General features: G+C 40.5%; 1 long non-coding RNA gene across 3 annotated transcripts in view; it reads left to right on the plus strand.

The window, feature by feature from the left end:
* Window positions 1–293: 293 nt before the first annotated feature.
* The window catches only part of LOC118673775, a 52,177-nt gene continuing 34,236 nt past the window's right edge, over window positions 294–18,234 (plus strand). Inside the window, exons 1-5 of one of the 3 annotated variants that reach the window (XR_004973466.1) lie at window positions 294–361; window positions 2,208–2,268; window positions 2,952–3,096; window positions 6,114–6,176; window positions 10,690–10,729. This is a non-coding gene — a long non-coding RNA (uncharacterized LOC118673775). Of the gene's footprint in view, window positions 362–2,207; window positions 2,269–2,951; window positions 3,097–6,113; window positions 6,177–10,689; window positions 10,730–16,790; window positions 17,194–18,234 lie in introns of those variants that run through there. The other 2 variants (XR_004973465.1, XR_004973467.1) reach the window with 2 other exon arrangements.

Consider the following 18,234-nt stretch of genomic DNA (forward strand, 5'->3'; position numbering starts at 1 on the left):
CCTCAGAATTTGACTTCAGCACTGTGCCTCCTCTGGGTGTCCGTATGTGTTTCTCTTTCCTCCTAGTTGTAGGACTTCCACTCAGCCAGCGTTCCTGTGGTTCTGGGTGATGTCCCTTCCGTTTTTTGGTTTCACTTTTGAAGTAGTTGTTCAAAGCAGCAAACTCCGGCGTTAACCTATGCCGCCATCTTGGTTCTCCTCTATAAAGATCAGAATTTTTTTATTTATTTAACAACTGATGTATTCTATCTGGCTATTTTTAGATTAGTATAGTCATTCTTTAATCTTCCTTCTTCCCTAGGCTTACTGTTGGGCATTACTTCATAGGTGGCCAGAGAAGACAAATAAATGAGTGAATGAGGTATATGAAAATACTAGGGAAAACAGTGCTATCCAAAAGCAAAGTGAAGTTATCAGGATCTTATCACTGCTAGAGATCTATGTCTTTAAGACACCAATACCCTTGTCAATCTTTTTTAAGCCACATTTTTCTTTTAATGAGATTATAAGCATTTATCGGTGTTCATATCTTATTTCCCTTATTCTATACTAGAGGCCCAGTGCACGAATTCATGCACCAGCGGGGTCCCTCGGCCTGGCCTGGGGGATTGGGTCAAAACCAGCTCTCCGACATCCCCCAAGGGGTCCCGGATTGTGAGAGGGTGCAGGCCAGGCCAAGGGACCCCACCGATGCATGATCGGGGCCAGGGGAGAGACGTAGGAGATTGGCCAGCAGGGGAGAAACTGCAGGAGGGCTCCAGGGCGTATCCGGCCTATCGCGCTCAGTCCTGATCGGCTGGACCCCAGCAGCAAGCTAACCTACTGGTTGGACTGTTTGCCCCCTGGTGGTCAGTGTACATCATAGCGAGTGGTTGAGTGGCCTTATCATATCATTAGCATATTAAGCTTTGATTGGTTGAACGGCCAACCAGATGACCCGACTCTTAGCATATTAGGCTTTTATTAGATAGGATGATTCATTTGGTAGTGTGGCAATTTTCAAGTCTAAACTAGCGAGTTGCTTCTTCTGGCATTCTAGTTTATAGTTACAAATACCAAATTCAAAATACATAATTAGTGCAATCACATTATATGCACATTTAACTCATAAAATTCCATCAGACAATATGCACCAACTTACAATAAAGAAGAATACTTTGAATAAGGTAGAAGATGTTATCCTCAATGAGCACAAGAGCCAGGCAGGATGGGGACATGTGATTCTGATCTTTGTTTCGATGCTCTCATGGGGGAGCATCTTAGCACAATGCCCTCATAAGACACATTTATAGTTACCTAGATGTTCTTTTACATCCTAATGTAAACCCTGCAGTTGTCCAGTAGCATTTGCATACCCTATCAGAAATAATTTTCTCAAAGGGGACATATGTAATACTTTCAACAATAAAAATTTAAAAAAAAAAAAAGAATTTTCTCACAGAAGAGTAATTCAATTGGAGGCCATCTGTAACAGCATGCAGTGTATCCCTCAGACTTGATTGGATGCTTCCAATAGGCATCACCTTTTCTCTCACAGATTCTCATAAAGTGGAATCAAAGTTTAGCTAAGGAGATAGGCACACAGAACAATGGGCAATACCTGATTACCATGGAAAGTGCAGTAATGGAAACATGTACCAGTGCCTTATGGAAAAGGAGACTTAGAGCCATGTGGGAAATAATAGGTCAGCAAATGAACTGAAGCAAAGCATGAATACCAGTAGCAAGAGCATGAACAAAGGCTCCAAAGCACAAACATATGCAACAGGTTTTTATTTTATTTTATTTTTGTTACTCCTCACCCAAGGATAATTTCTCCATTATTATTATTATTATTATTATTATTATTATTATTATTATTTTTCTTTTTAGAAAGAGAAAGTGGAAGGGAGGGGAGAGACATAGAGAGAGAAACAGCAATCTATGACGATTATTTGCCTCCCTCCAGGGATTGAACCTGTAACCAAGATACATGCCCTTAACCAGAATTGAACCTGAGACCCTTCAGTTCGTGGGCCAACTTTCTAACCACTGAGCCAAACCAGCTAGGCCTGCAACAGGTTTTTAAAAAGCAAGATATTTGTTGTAATTTAAAATCCAAGTGTATGTTGAGGATAAAGGAGGTTGGAAAGGAAGGCTATGTTAAAAAGTGAATTAAAATGTTATTCTAAGAAATTTGACCTTTTTTTTTTTTTTTTTACAAAAAGCCATCATGTTATTTGGAAGCTGGAACTCAGGTAATTTTGGACTTCTGCATACAAACCAGAGGTGAGACTTAAGTTCAGATGTCCCAGGTCAAATTCAAAGCTCTTTCAACTCCACCAGACTACCTGTAGGGTAGATTCTAAGTCACTTCTCATTTCTACAATTAGGCCAGTCTTGTCATTTGCTCACCACTGCACTGGCCATGATCTGCCACCTTTTGGGATAGCCCACCTCTGATGGTGACTCTGGGCCTTTCCTTTGTTTGGTGTTTCAAGATGGTGGCAAATCTAAAGAGTTGTCAAAAGCAGACAGTTGGAATGTAGAGTTACTGGACTGTGAAATTTCTGTGGAAAATTCAAAACACCCTGCACTTAACACAATGCCAGAGCTGATTAGTGCAGTTTATTGCTAAGCCCCAAGGGACACCTGCAGGCTTTTACCTTCAGTCTAGAACCCCTGGCCCGAGGAAAGGTGTAATGCCACGTTAGTTCCGCACTCTTTCTATTAGAGTTTACTCAAAGCTGCCGCCACCAGATGTGTTACAAACGAACGTTAATTCTCCTCTAGCATCTGGATCGCATGTACAATGAGGGGGCAAGATTTATGCCCTGCTGAAGCATTCCCCGGTTTTTAGCACAGAAGTGATTGAACTCCAGATGTTAACAAAATGCAGAGACCTTTTAGTATGATTAAAAACATGATTTCTTGTTTTGCTCATGACAAAAACCATTGGATTAACTTATTAGAAGCGGAGCTGCCGTCCTGTTCATTGGAAGCTGTGTCTACTTTAGCTATTGGAGCTTGTCGTCGAAGATTTTATGAAGAAAGAATGACTTACCAACTCCTAAAATCAACAACTTCAGGGCCCTCTGAAAATCAGGGGTTACAAAGGTAGTAATGCTCTAAGAACTGTGATAAAGATTTGGATGAGAATGAAAATTAACATAAGGGTTTGCATGAATTAATAAAATTAGCATCTTCTCCCTTTCAATAATTGTATTATCAAGATAAAAGGAAAAAATGGAAAGAACTCATGGGCATGGACAACAGTGTGGTGACTGCTGGGGTGGGAAGTGAGGGAGGGGGAGAGATGAAGGTGGAGGAGGGTATAGGGGGGATAAATGGTGATGGATAAATAAAATAAAATAAAGAAAAAAAAGAAACAAGAAACCACAGCCTTAGAGCTAGAACGATCCTTCAAAGATCATCTGATCTGTTTGTTGCTTCCTCAGTTCTTTCCTTCCCCCATCTTATAGGGAAGAAGACAATGGTTTCCTTTTAGAGTCAGACATATGAGAGTTACAAAGAGCCAATGTTTTGATACAGGTCTCAAAACCAGTAAGCAATGAACTTGCTGAATTCAGGCTTCTATTTTCAAAGTACAATATTTCCTCAATGATAAGATGAATTTTGCCCTTAATTGACTTTTTTCATAGTTGGAATGCATCTCATATTCAGTGTGAAGAGTTAGCAAGTTTATTTATTTTGTGTTCATAGTTGTTATTACATTAATGGTGCATATGACAGTCAATGGCATCTTAATACAGAAATCTTGTATTAATAAGCTATCATCTAGACCTTTTATTACTACCATAATCGAGGAATTTATAAAATGTATTATGCCAATGAGAAAATGCCTTCCCATGGAGATAATCATTTTTGTGGTGTTCTCAGCCTTATCTAGTCAAGATAAAGGATGAACTAAATAGCTTTTAATAAAAAAGTTTAAATAGAAAATATGATCGTTTTGAATACTCTTTAATATTCATGACTTTAGTCCATTATACCTTTCAAGAGTTTATGGACTTACTATCTGAATGTTTCATGAATTTTAAGATGTTAAGTCATCATTTACCTTCGGTGCCTTTGGTTATTTATTCTAGTGTCTTTTCTGTGACTCCGAAGAATATAATAAATATACCTAAGTGTGTGTAAGTTAAAAATAGTGTACTCGTAATCGTGAGTGGTTTACAACTTTATGGTTAAGAATTGAAGGTTCAGGAAGTGTCTTTTCTTAAATTTATTTTTAAGTGCTTTACTGTTTGAATTTTTTTTGTCAAACTTGCTGTAGAACTTGGCCCATTTCATATTCTTCCCCTTCTCCCATTCCATATCTATTCATGCATTGTAGATTTAACTAAAGATTGTGTAGAGGAATGGGAGGTAGGTGTTCAGTTTTCATCATGAACTTAGAGCAAACAGTTTAAACACAACTCTTAACTAATAACTTCAGCATTCCAGTAGACATTTTGATTCTCCCCCCAAGAGTTGTTTGCTTTGTTTTGTTTTGGTTTTCTCTTCAGAAACATAGTACCCAATCTCACTTTATTTTTTCTTGCCTCCAGGATTTTCTGTCAACAACTTCAAGTTCCTCCATCCCCAATCATTCTACTAGTAGCTTGCATTCAACAAATAGTTGAGGGCTACACTGAAGTGATAGGGATATGCCAGTGAACAAAATAAAATTCCTGCTCTCATGGAGTTTACTTTCTCCCAGGGGGTGAAGGTGGTGTGTGTGGCAGATGCCAGATTATAAGTATAATGAAAAAAATGTATATCAGGCTAAGTGGGGAGAGAAGGAGTAATCCGTGTGTGTGTGTGTGTGTGTGTGTGTGTGTGTGTGTGTGTGTGTGTGTGTGTGTGTTTGTTTTGAGGACCATGAGGGTCTTTGAATTACAAAGGGAGGCTAAAGAAGACCTCTCTGATACAGAGACATCCAAGAGAGACTTGAAGAAGTAAAGGAAGTGACCATAAGGAGTCAGTGGAACAGTTCAGCTCCACTCCAATTCCTACAACTGATGTTTTAGATGAATTTTTTATAAGACTCCACAATACAAAGAGCAGCAAAAGAAACGACCTTCCATGGGCATTTTGCAGCTATCTTTTGTTAACTGTTCCTTGAAGTCTTTCCCCAATTCCTAAGAAGCTAATTAATCAAAATGTATCTTGAGCCGAAACCAGTTTGCTCAGTGGATAGAGCGTCGGCCTGCGGACTGAAAGGTCCCGGGTTCGATTCCAGTCAAGGGCATGTACCTGGGTTGCCGGCACATCCCCACTAGGAGATGTGCAGGAGGCAACTGATCGGTGTTTCTCTCTCATTGATGTTTCCAGCTCTCTATCTCTCTCCCTTCCTCTCTGTAAAAAATCAATAAAATATATTTTTAAAAAAATGTATCTTGAAATAAGAATCACAGGCGAGGTTTGTAAAGGTGGCTACGCTTTTAAGTAGATTTTATAAGGCAATTTCCAGAAAAATAGGAGTGACATAAGTATCTTTTTCTTTTATCCTTTAACCTAACCTAATACTGTTTTACTAGAACTGTTTACCAAAGAAATGATACAAATGTGGACAAAACTTTAAATGCAGAGATGATCATTGGGATATTATTGATAAAAATGAAAACTGGAAAATCTAAACTCTAAGATAATTTTTTATTAAAATAATAAAGTAGAGCTCATTAAGCTATTTAATGTCTACAAATAATTATTAATGACATGATAAGTTGATTAGAAGTGGTACAGTTAGAGAAAATGGTACCAAATAGTGCATAGAAACTTTGGAAAAATTAGAAGTAATTTTAACAAAATTGAGTGGTAAGTACATAGATGATTTTTATAGTTTTAACTTTTTTCTTTTAAAATCAGTGTTATTTAAATATAAACTAGATAGAATAAGTTGCACATATTTTTAATTTAATAATAGGTATTGGCAAATAAATATATAAGCCCACATAACCACCCAAATTAAGATATAGAATAGTCCCACCACCCCCAAAAGTTCCCTCATGCCTATTTGTTGTCAGTTTTCCTTCCCTTTTCTCAGCCTCAAGCCCTACTGACCTGCTTTATGCCACTATAGATCCATTGTGCCTATTCTAAATTTTATATATGTTTCTGGTTTTCTTTAGTTAACATAATGTTTTGAAAATTCATGCTGTTGCATGTAATTCATTCATCTTCTATTTTGGGCGGTGAGTAGTATTTATAATTTGTTTATTCATTACCTGTTAATGGGTCTTTAGTTTGTTTCCAGTTTGTGGTCATTATGAATAAAGCTGGTATAAATGTATGTAAGATTTTTTGTGGACATATGTTTTCAGTTTATATTGATAAATACCTAGAAATTAAATCACTGGGTTAAATGGTAAATGAATCCTATTTAATAAAGAGGTAATATGCAAATTGACCATCACTCCAACACACAAGATGGTCGCCCCCATGTGGACACAAGATGGCCAGCAGGGGAGGGCAGTTCAGAGGGACCAGGCCTGCAGGGGAGGGCAATTAGGGGTGACCGGGCAGGCAGAAGAGGGCAGTTGGGGGCAACCAGGCCTGCAGGGGAGCAGTTAGGCATCCATCAGGCTGGCAGGGGAGTGGTTAGGAGGTGATCAGGCTGGCAGGCAGAAGCGGTTAGGGGCAATCAGGCAGGCAGGCAAGCAGTTGGGAGCCAGCAGTCCTGGATTGTGAGAGGGATGTCCGACTGCCCGTTCGGGCCTAAACGGGCAGTCGGACATCCCTCTAGGGGTCCCAGATTGGAGAGGGTGCAGGCTGGCTGAGGAACACCCTCCCCCACCCTCGCACGAATTACGTGCACCGGGCCTCTAGTTTTAATATAAGTTGCCAAACTGTTTTTCCATAGTAGTATACCATTTTACACTCCCACCATCAATGTATGACAGTTCCCATTGAATTTCACTTAAAAAAAAAAGAATATTGATAATTTAAAATTTTGCCATTTTAAATGCATGTATAGTGATGCTTTATTGTGGATTTTTTGTTTCCTTGATTACTGATGTTGTGGAATATTTTTACTTCTGCTTATTAGCCATTTATGTATTTTCTTTTGAAAAAGGTCTGTTCAGATTTTTAACATATTTTTGAAAAATTCTTTTTGTTTCTTATTATATAACTAGAGGCCCGGTGGACAAAAATTTGTGCACTCGGGGGGGAGCAGGGGTGTCCCTCAGCCTGGCCTGTGCCCTCTTGCAGTCTGGGATGCCTCGGGAGATAATGCCCTGCTGGCTTAGGCCTCTCCCGGGTGGCAGAGGGCAGGCCCAATCCCTAGGTGCAGCCCCTGGGTGGGCTCAGAGCAGGGCCGATTGGGGAGTTGGGGCGCCGCTCCCTGTCATGCACAGAACAGGGAGGATTGGGAGGTTGCGATGCCACCCTCAGGCACGCTCAGGGTAGGGCCAATTGGGGGGTTGGGGCACTGCCCCCTGTCACACTCAAGGCAGGGTTGATGGGGAGGTTGTGCCACCACCCCCTGTCACACACCAAGCAGGGCCGATCAGGGGGTTGGGACGCTACCACTCTCACACTCAGGGCAGGGCCGATGGGGAGGTTATGGCTCTACTCTGTCACACACAGAGCAGGGCCGGTGGGGGGGGCGGGGTTGGGGCGCCACACCCTGTCACACACAGAGCCGCAGGGCGCTCAGGGATTGGGGAGCTCCCCCCTATCAGGCACAGAGCAGGGCCGATCAGGGGGTTGGGGCGCCTTCCCCTGTCAGGAACAGAGCAGGGCCGATAGGGAGGTTGTGTCCCTGCCCCGTCACACACACAGCCGCAGGGCGATCAGGGGGTTTGGGCGCTGCCCCCTGTCACGCGGATCCCGGTGCCTGGAGGCCTTGCGGCTCCGCTGATCCCATTGCTGGGAGGCATATTACCCTTTTACTATATAGAATAGAAGCCTGGTGCATGAATGGGGGCTGGCTGGTTTGCCCTGAAGGGTGTCCTGGATCAGGGTGGGGGGCCCCACTGGGGTGCCTGGCCAGCCTGGGTGAGGGGATGATGGCTGTTTGCAGCTGGTCACACACCCTTCAGGGTGGGGGTCCCCACTGGGGTGCCTGGCCAGTCTGGGTGAGGGGCTGAGGGCTGTTTTCAGGCTGATGCGTGACTGAAGCTCCCAACTGCTCCTTTTTTTCTTTTTTTTTAAATTCTGGGCCAGCTTTAGCTCTGGCTCCAGCTCTGAGGCCTCTGCTGCTGAAAGAAGGTATCTGGCTTGTTTAGGTTCTATAATTGAAACAACGTATAACTTCAGCTCTGAGATCCCAGCTCGCTGAAAGCTGGTTTCTGGGGTTTTGTTTAGCTTCTATATTTGTTACAGAGTTTCTTAAACTGCCCGCTCAGAGGCCTGCAGCGGCAGGCGGGGAACGTTGGTTTCCTCCGTCACTGAGGCAAGCAAGCCTCATGTTAGTTTCAAGCTGCCTGTTTGCCGGCCGCCATCTTGGCTGGCAGTTAATTTGCATATCTCGCTGAATAGCCAATGGGAAGGGTAGCGGTCGTACGCCAATTGCCATGTTTCTCTTTTATTAGATAGGACTAGAGGCCCAGTACACAAGATTCGTGCACTGGAGGGCAGGGGTCCCTCAGCCCAGCCCGTGCCCTCTCGCAGTCTGCGACCCCTTGGGGGATGTCCGCCTGCTGGCTTAGGCCCAATTCCCCTGAGGATCAGACCTAAGTTGGCAGTCAAGACATTGCTCTCACAGTCCGGCAGGGCTCTCGCAGCCCAGCACTCTTGCAGTCTTGGACCACTTGCTCCTTACTGCCCGCCTGCAGCAGAGGTGGGAGAGGCTCTTGCCACCGCCGCTGCGCTTGCCAGCCAGAAGCTGGGCTCACTGCTCCTTAAGGCTGCCTCAGAGGTAGAGAGACTCCCACCACCACCGCTGCACTTGCCAGCCGTGAGCCCAGCTCAGGGCTTCTGACTAAGCGGCATTCCCCCTGTGGGAACGCACTGACCACCAGGGGACAGCTTCTGCATTGAGCATCTGTCCCCTGGTGGTCAGTGCGTGTCATAGCAACTGGTTGTTCTGCCGTTCGGTCAATTTGCATATTGGCCGTTTATTATATGGGATTGTAAGTATTATATTACTATATATATGTATGTGTATATGTATATACATATATGTACACACATGCACACTCACACACAAATAGTCCCCTACTTACAATGGTTAGACATACTATTTTTCGACTTTACAACAATGTGAAATCCATATGCATTCAGTGGAAATTGTACCTCATATTTTGAATTTTGATATTTCCCCAGGCTAATGATATGAGTCATATTTCCAAGCTTTTTTGCCAATCTAGTCCTCTTCGATTGGTTGCTGGACATTGGAAATATTAGAGATGATTTTGTGCATTCCGTTTTTTTTCTTAAAAGGTGTTGAATTCTGTTTTGAGTGTCATTTAGATTAATTGAGATTCATCTTAATTCCCTCAGGGTTTGCTTTTATAAAAAGTATTCTTTTTTTATCCTTATATGATCTGTTTTTCTTTTTCCTCTTTCCAAACTTTTAGTACTGTCTTTTTATCCCAGTGTTTTAAAATATTTCAATACTGTGCCTTGGTTTTGCACTTTTTTCTTTTACTGAATAGATACTTGGTGAGCAATCTCAATTTTAAAAAAAACAACACTTTATCCAAATTAGTCAATGAAACATCCTCTCCATTTTTCTATTCTATTTCTGTCAAACATGTATTCATTAATTAATTAGATACTAAACCTTCTAGGTGTTTCTTTTCTCTAATTTTTCCCTATTTATATCATCCTGTTCTTGTTTCATGGATAGTTTAACTTCTATCTCAGGATTTTAGAACACAATTTAAAAATAAAATTTACTTGTGATGCTGTCTTGCTTTTCTTTTTTTTTTTTTTTTAATCCTCACCTGAGGATATTTTTTCCATTGATTTTTAGAGAGCGTGGAAGGGAGAGGGAGAGACAGAGAGGAACACTGATGTGAGAGAGACACATTGATTGGTTGCCACCCCCATGCCCCTGACCAGGGCCAAGAGCCTGCAACCGGGGTTCGTGCTCTTGACTGGAATCGAACCCTGGACCCTTCAGCCTGCAGGCTGACACTCTATCCACTGAGCCAAACCAACTAGGGCCTTTTATTTCTTCTGAGTTTCTTTCCCTCCCCGCCCCCTCTCTACTCTACATTGTTCTGTCTTTTATACTGGAGGCTTTCTTCAAATGTCAAGTGATCTATTGTTCGTGTGTGTGTGTGTGTGTGTGTGTGTGTGTGTGTGTGTGTGTCTATTTGACTTTTGTAGTTTTCAATTATAGTTGAGATACAATATTATGTTAGTTTCAGGTGTATAACCCAGTGATTAGATGCTATATAACTTACTAAGTGACCACCCCAATCAATTTAGTTCCCATCTTGATACCATTCATAGTTATTACAAGTGGTCCAGTGCATGGATTTGTGCACATTGAAAGGAAATTAATTAGAAGAAAATTTTAATATCAATATTTTCCCTTTCTCTATAATAGAAGTGTCAACCAAATTCACGATTGACAATGACAGATCGAAACACACACCTGCAATTGCGCCAGTGAGAGCTTTATATGTATCGCACATGCATGAGTCAACTTAGCCTTTTATAGATTATAGAATAAACTTGCTTAATTAGACCTGCTTTCTTATGTAGCTAAACTTTTTCCAGCTCAGTGAAGCCCCCCAACTTCTCTTTCAGGTAATTGTGAGCAACACAGCAGTAAATATCAACATGAAGCAGATTATTGTAGATCACGCAGGAAGAACAAAGGGTAAAATATTTAACTGCAGCTGTGTTTGACTATATTCCGTACAGTGAGAAAACCTGAAGTCATTTTCAAGGTCCACCATTTCTTTCTTCTTTTCAGTTGGGTCAAGTTTCTTAACTTTCTAAATCTCCGTTTTCTGACTAATGAAAAGAAAATAGGATTCTTCTAGTCTCCTGTGTACCTACTCCAGGACTTCTGTGAGGATCAAATGAGATGAGGCACCGGAAAATGCTTCACAGGACATTTGGTTAAAGTGTAAAATGTTTCCACCTGGCTATAAAGCAAGTTGTGTTCCTGGGCTGAAGAAACTCCAACGAGGCTAGTCGCTAGGGAGAGGAAGCCAGGCATTGCTACATGACGTCATTACTTGGCACCCACAGTGACCGTTTTCAGACTGGGCTGTGAGCCGCATTTTGCGCCATGGAGTCTTGGCAGCATTGGCTGCAATTTGGAGGGCTGTTGCTCCAGGTGGTGGCAGGGCCTGTGTCCCACTTGGGGGAAGCTGAGTGTTACTTTGTCGGTGCCAGGTGCCGTTTCTTTTTAAATGACCAGTGCACATCATGGCAGCTCCTGTGTTGAGCATATGCCCCCTGGTGGTCAGTGTGCATCATAGCAACCAGTCAGACGGTCAGAGGGACACTTAGCATATTAGCCTTTTATATATATAGGTTATTGACCATATTCCCTATACTGTACTTTACATCCCTGTGACTATTCTATAACTACCAATTTGTTCTTCTTAATCCCTTCACCTTTTCACCCTTCTCCCAACCCCCTCCCATCTGACAACCATCAATATGTTCTCTGTATCTATTCTACTTGTTCATTTATATTGTTTTTTAGATTCCACCTATAAGTGAAATAATATGGCATTTGTCTCCCTTTGACTTATTTCACTCAGCATAATATCCTCTAGGTCCACCCATGTTGTTCAGATAGCAAGATTGCATTCTTTTTTATGGCTGAGTCATATTCCATTGTGTATATGCACCACTTCTTTATCCATTCACTCTTTGGTGGACACTTAGGTTGCTGCCATATCTTTTAATAATTTCTAAATTTTCTATAATGAGCATGTGTCGCTCAGAAAATGTATGTAATATTATTGTATGAGTTTCCTGTTGCTTCTGTAACAAGTTATCTCTAACTTAGTGGCTTTAAAAGCACAAATTTATTATCTTACAATCTTATAGGTCAGAAGTTCAATAAGAATCTCACTGGGCTAATATCAATGTGTTGACAGGCCTGCATTCCTTTTTGAGGCTCTAGGGGAGAATGTGTTTCTTTGCCCTTTCCAGTTTTTAGAGGTCGCATGCATTCCTTGGCTCATAGCCACTTCTCGGTCTTCAAAGTAAGAAGCATAACATCTTCAAATCTATTTCTAACTCTGATTCTTCTAACCATCACCCCCTTGACCAAAAAAGGACACTGTGATTATATCGGGACCTACTGACAATCCAGGATAATTTCCCCATCTCAAGGTTCTTAAATTTATTACCTCTGCAAAGTCCTTTTGCCATGAAGGTAACATATTCATAGGTTCCAAGGATTAGACATCTTTGGGGGAATGTTATTCTGCCTACCACAATTATTAAGGTATTTTTTAACAGTTATTAGGATTATAAGTCATCATTCTTAAAATGTGCTCTAACAAAAGTTATTTTATTGACATACTCCACATACACTTTGAACAACATTATGGCACCTGAGTTTTGGTAATATATAAGCAAACTGCTATTCATTTTTCTCAAGTCATGTGAAGATATGCTGCGTATGTCATTGTGGATGATGCCTTGTCTGCAAGGTAGAGAACATATTTACAGACAATGGGATTTGCCAAATATGGCCCTAACTTTTTGTTTCCTGGTCTCTGATTCTCTCTAGCCTACCCTTGATTTCTTGTGACATCTTTGAGCATACCTGCCAGTACTAATTTCTAGAGTTACTACTGTGCCCTAAGTACTGTACTGAAAATTTACCAAAACATTCTCCTTTAATATCCCAGGTCAATGTATGGTACCTGCTTCTCTAAACTTAGGCTTAAAACTAGTCATTGTTGCCTAATTTTTACCCTGACGTTTACTTTCTCCTTCCAGTCAATTGTCAGATTGTGTAGATTTTCTTTTTCAAGAAATCGCTCAAAAGATCTCTCACAAACTTTGTTTCATTTTAATTCTAACAATTATCACTGTATTTGATATTTGAACTATCACAAATGTATTATGAGTCTCTTTGCTTATACTCTCCTTCCAAACTATATTTGCTGAATGAGTCTTCCTAAAGATTCATTTCCATGAAAACATTTTTAGATACTCTCCAGTGTCCGTAAACTTCTAATTCTTCAGTATAATATAAAGACCCCCTCATTTCCATTTTAACAATTCATGTCCTTCATGTCTGATATCAAATCCAACCTCCTTTTATTTTGCTTTCCTTAATCACTGTGCCAGCTTTCAGCAGTTTCTCATAAATATGAATGGATCTCTATAGCAGTCTTCTGTAGCAATCTTTCAGTAATTTATCAAGTTATGTCTTGATTTATTTTCATATAATTCTGTCCTTTTATGTTTTACTCTCTAACTCAATTTCCCAAGCATCAAATCCATGTTTTGTAGGTAGGTCTTTGAATCCATTATAATATCTAATACCTAGTGATTAATATCTATTTGTGGGTAAGAAAAGAATGAGACTTAGGGCTACATTTTTAACAGGTATTTTTTTGAGTGGAAGAGGTTTTTAAAACACTCTTCAAAAAGACACTTTTATTATGTCTGTGTAACCATTCTGTAGGGTTAACTTAGAGATCTTCACTTTAAAAATTTATGTGATTTCCATAAAGCAGTTTAATTACTAATGGACAGAGCCAGGACTCTTTATTCCTACTCTGTGTTCTTTCTAGTCTATTCTGTAACCTCTCAGAACTGGATTCAGCATTTCTTATTTTATTTAAAAAATTTTAGGTCTCCATGCAACCACCTTAGTAACCACACAGACTATGTTAATCATTTTTCTCTGAAACTGACCTCACTCTTTAGTTCTCTGTTGGCAGAATAATCTTCCTATAGCTCATGAATCAAATCAACTTTGTTTTTACAGCAGAGCCTAAAAACTCCTTAATTCCTTCACAACACTGCCTTGCATTCCCTATTCCTCAGTTTCAGTTCACTCTTTTTTTATAAAATAAGAAACACAAAGTATTCTTGGATTTAAAATTGTCCCAAATGTCTCCAGGGTTGACTCACTGTTAAACCTCATGGAAACCCTAGTTTGTTTGGCTGAACCCGGGACTGGGATTTGGGGAATTACGATAATTACAGCTCATCTTATGATCCAAGGCCAAATATTTTATTTTTCTTTGCTCTCGTTGCTCCATCAGCAAAAGGTAAAATTTATTCTGTGTAACCAGGAGGTCGATTGCAAAGGATAGCAAAAGTTGCATGCAGTTTGTGAAGCATAAGGCTATATAAAAGCTAACTGTAACCATCCCAACTGCTGCAGGAGAGTAGTGTTCAGATCTTTTTTCTCAGGGGGTCTAGCAATGAATACATTACCCAGCTCCATTTTTCAGACCAAATCATACAGCTCATTTTTAAATCACAAATCTCAGATATTTCAGTATCTCAATAATATTAATGATGATGATGATAAAAATGGTAGTCATCATTTGTGGAGCCTAAGAGTGTACCAGATTCTGGACCAAACTTTACAAAACTCCTGTGAGGTGTGTCATCTTAACTCCCTTTTGCAGAAACATCAAAATAACAGGCTCAGTCAGGATAGGTGGCTTGTTTGAAATCACAGAATTAGAGAAATTGTCATCTCTCTGACCCCAAGCTTAAGCTCATAACCAACATGCGTGCCACTCTCACCGATCAAGGCTCTGGGTACACAGCAGAGAGCTGTGAAGTGGGAACTACTTTTGTTCTTTGTGACAGTTTGACTCATTTTATAGCCCCTAACTTGATTTGTTTTACTAAGGATATTTTAAGAGAAAATAATTCAGATTTCAGCTAACTTACAATTTGGTTTAAGTATATGATCCTATGCTCTGTTTGTTGATTTTACTTCCTTCCCTGTCTCCCTCCTTGCATCCCTTCCTTCCTTCCTTTATTTCCCCCTTTTCTCTCCTTTCTCTCTTCTTTCCTCCCTTCCTCCCTCCTTACCCCCTGCACCCTTACTTCCTTTTAAAAATTTAGTGGCTTTAAACTTTAACTCTAATAATACAAGAAGGATTTTATTAAAGTTCTGTCTATTTTTAATACCTATCCAGCAAGACTATTACATTGTAGCAATATTTTTTAAAACATTCAGGGCAAACTTTTGGTTTTCTTGACTTCATCTAATTTGAGATACTAACAGTATCACCTTCTATTTATTTGGCAATGTGTTGCTAATATCAGAACTTCCTTCTAGGCAATTGTTCTCCAGGTACATTGGTTTCAATGTAGAGTTGAAGGGAAACTTTCCTCATCTCTTGGTTACCATGGCTTTCAAAATCATAGTTGCACACAGTAGAGCCATCATCCAGAAGACACAGAGTTATTTCTATATTCATTATGTATTCACCAGCCTCCTCCCCTATTGAAATATCAAGGCTTTGGGCCCTTATTTAATCCCACCAAATGCATTCATTAATTTCACAACTAAACTCTGGTCATGAGAGTGAAAAAAAAACACATAAAAATCAATCCTTAATTTTATGAAGCTGACCCAATGCATATATTCTAGCCATGTTCACAGTCTATACATTCTCCTAGGGTTAGGTAGAGTGTCTGTGGGCACTGGACTCTGGGGATGGGTGACAAAACTTAGCTTGAGATTTTAGATTAATTACCATACAAATATTTTTAGTGTGTTTCTCTTTTAGCTTTATTAGTCTAGATGTCTTCTCCTTTGGTCATCTTAGTTCATCTGCATTTTTCTCTTTGCCTTTTGTTTTCTTCAATAACCTCAGCACCCCCCTCCCCAATCCTCTCCTCCCCGCCATGCTTTAATATTCCGAAAAGCCCTTGTCAGGCTTCATTTTATAGATGAGGAAATTAAAACTCAAGTTAAGTAACTTCTTCAAGGCCACACAGCTAGTAATAGTAGAGCTGGGGTTTTGATTCATATAGTATATCTTACTCCAAAAGTTGTATTAGCAACCACAATTTTATTCTACTAAAAAAAAATTTCTTCCATGCATTTACCACTAAGTACTTAGTCACATGGGATTATGCTTTTGCACAATCTAAACTCTGGTCTATAAAACATGAATGATAAAAGCATATAGTATTCCTGGTGCTATTTTCAGCTTATGATGGTTCTGATCCATTGCAGAATCTAGTGTTTCTAATGCCATCCAGTTCAAGAGGACAGTTAATCCATTTTCATTGGGAAATTCTTTGGTCTTCTTTTCAATCCTTCTGACACCACACCACTCCCCCCACATAATCCATCAGAAACCTTGTTCTAGCTAACCCTGAAATTTTTAAATGACTGTATGTAATTATTACTCACTAACGTGTCTGAGAAATTCCTTTTTCGTATATGTGAGTTGTCCGAATTGCCAGAGTCCTCACCAAAAACAGATGAACAAAAGCACTATCTTTACTGAAAGCTGTTCTGAATTTACACATTTTTCTCTAATACTACCTGAGTTGAGAGTGGTAGATTTTAAAAAGGATCCTATGTAGCAGAATGCGTCCTGTTTAGAGAGATCCATGGGGTCGAAGCACATAGGAACATTCCGTGGTTAGGGCCTGTTTTTCTGGGCCAGAGTTTCCTAATTTATGAAATTGGGTCTATTATACTAGGCAGTGACTGTGTGTCAGAATTGTGAAGGAGATTCTTAAAAACACTGACTCCCAGTATCCACTCAGAGATTCTGGTTTAGAAGGTCTGGGAACTTCTATAATTTAACCAGTTGTCCAGTTGATTCTATTGCAGACTGTCTTTTAAAAGAAATTGTGTGGGAACCAGATATAATATTCTACGCTTCGATGCTTCAATGGACTTTTGGTTCCATTAAACCTATTTTTTCCCCACTTAGGATCCCCGTTGCAAAGAGGGGAGGGCTCGCATCCAGCTGTAGGCCTCTCATTCAAGGTTCTTGCTGCAGCCAGCAGTGTCCTTGGAGTCTAGTTCAAAGCTGGAGAGAGTGAACCAGGGAGCCAGGAGCCATTGGTGGAGGGGCTGGCCCGAAGGAAGTGAAGTATTTCAGCCAGAATGTATTGACGCACGACCAGGAAACCACAAGACTGGTGAAAACCTTTCCAAGCCTGAGCCCTATGATCAAAAGAGGTGCAGGAAACAGCTCTGCCAAGAGTCCTTTCTGCTGCCGGCTGGAGCCCTGAGCCTCTGATGCTTTCTGAGTCAACTCCCTGAGCAGAAGCTATCGCCCAAGGAGGCATTGCCCAAGCATTTTCTTACTTTGCTCTGACGTGGCCCCACAGGTGGGTGGAAATGAGTTGCTTTCTCTTTTTCTCTTATAGCCTCTTTCTTTTGGCAGAGGTTGCTATCTGGTTGTAACTCTGATTTTTCAGAAGCCATAGATTACTGGCTTTTTACCCTTTGCCAACTGGCTATTGTTTGATGTTCAGGACCTGTACAAAAAAGTCAAATCCTAGAACTCATCAATACCTGGATCACCCGATCAGCAAATATCAATAGCTTGGGCTTCAACAGGAATGAACTTCCTTTATTTATTACATCATAAGCATTACCCCTTCTCCCAGGATACTCTTCCTTTTGTTCCTCATAACAATAGCTCGACCAGGAATTACATTCAGATCCCCATCATGGATAGAGATCATGTCTGGATACAAAGTCAAAATAACTATGTTCCTGTGATTTCTCTCTTTCCTTGGCCAGAGTAACTGCCAGTTGTCATGCATAAATCTCATCATCATATAGCACATCCAGTCCACAGATGAGACTAGCATGTCCTTAACCATGCCCTGAGAGCTAAATGATGGAGAAGTTGGACTGGCCATGGAGCACTTTAACTGATTGCTTAGTAATGGGATATTTTTCCTGGAAAGACAACAGAATCATTCTGAACTATTGATTCTGTCATGGATTCAGGCTTCCACGTAGAGGAAAATAAAGCAAATGTGATACATTTTTCATTTGGTCTTCTGCCTGGCTTTCCTGTTTTTTGCCTTATCTTGCATGCTTCCATTTTTATTCTTAAACCTCGACTAGATGATCCAGCAATATTGCCCATATAGCATAAAATCCACAATCTTAATCTGCTTGTTACCAAAATCTCAGCTAATAGATGGCCAGTAGCTTTTATGAGACAATGCCCTGAAAGTTAGCTTAGGTTTCAATCAGTTTAGGAAACATGAAAAATCAGTGGGGAGGGGCCATACCCCCTTGGCAAAGATTTGAGAGGTCAAGGTCTGGGAGACTCTAGGCACAAAGTGAGCAGTGACAAGCAAGTGTTTTCTGAATGATTCCTCCCCTGGGACGTCCATGTAAAGCAGAGACTT

The sequence above is a fragment of the Myotis myotis genome, unplaced genomic scaffold (genome assembly GCF_014108235.1).
Source record: "Myotis myotis isolate mMyoMyo1 unplaced genomic scaffold, mMyoMyo1.p scaffold_m19_p_18, whole genome shotgun sequence".
Classification (NCBI taxonomy): Eukaryota; Metazoa; Chordata; class Mammalia; order Chiroptera; family Vespertilionidae; genus Myotis; species Myotis myotis.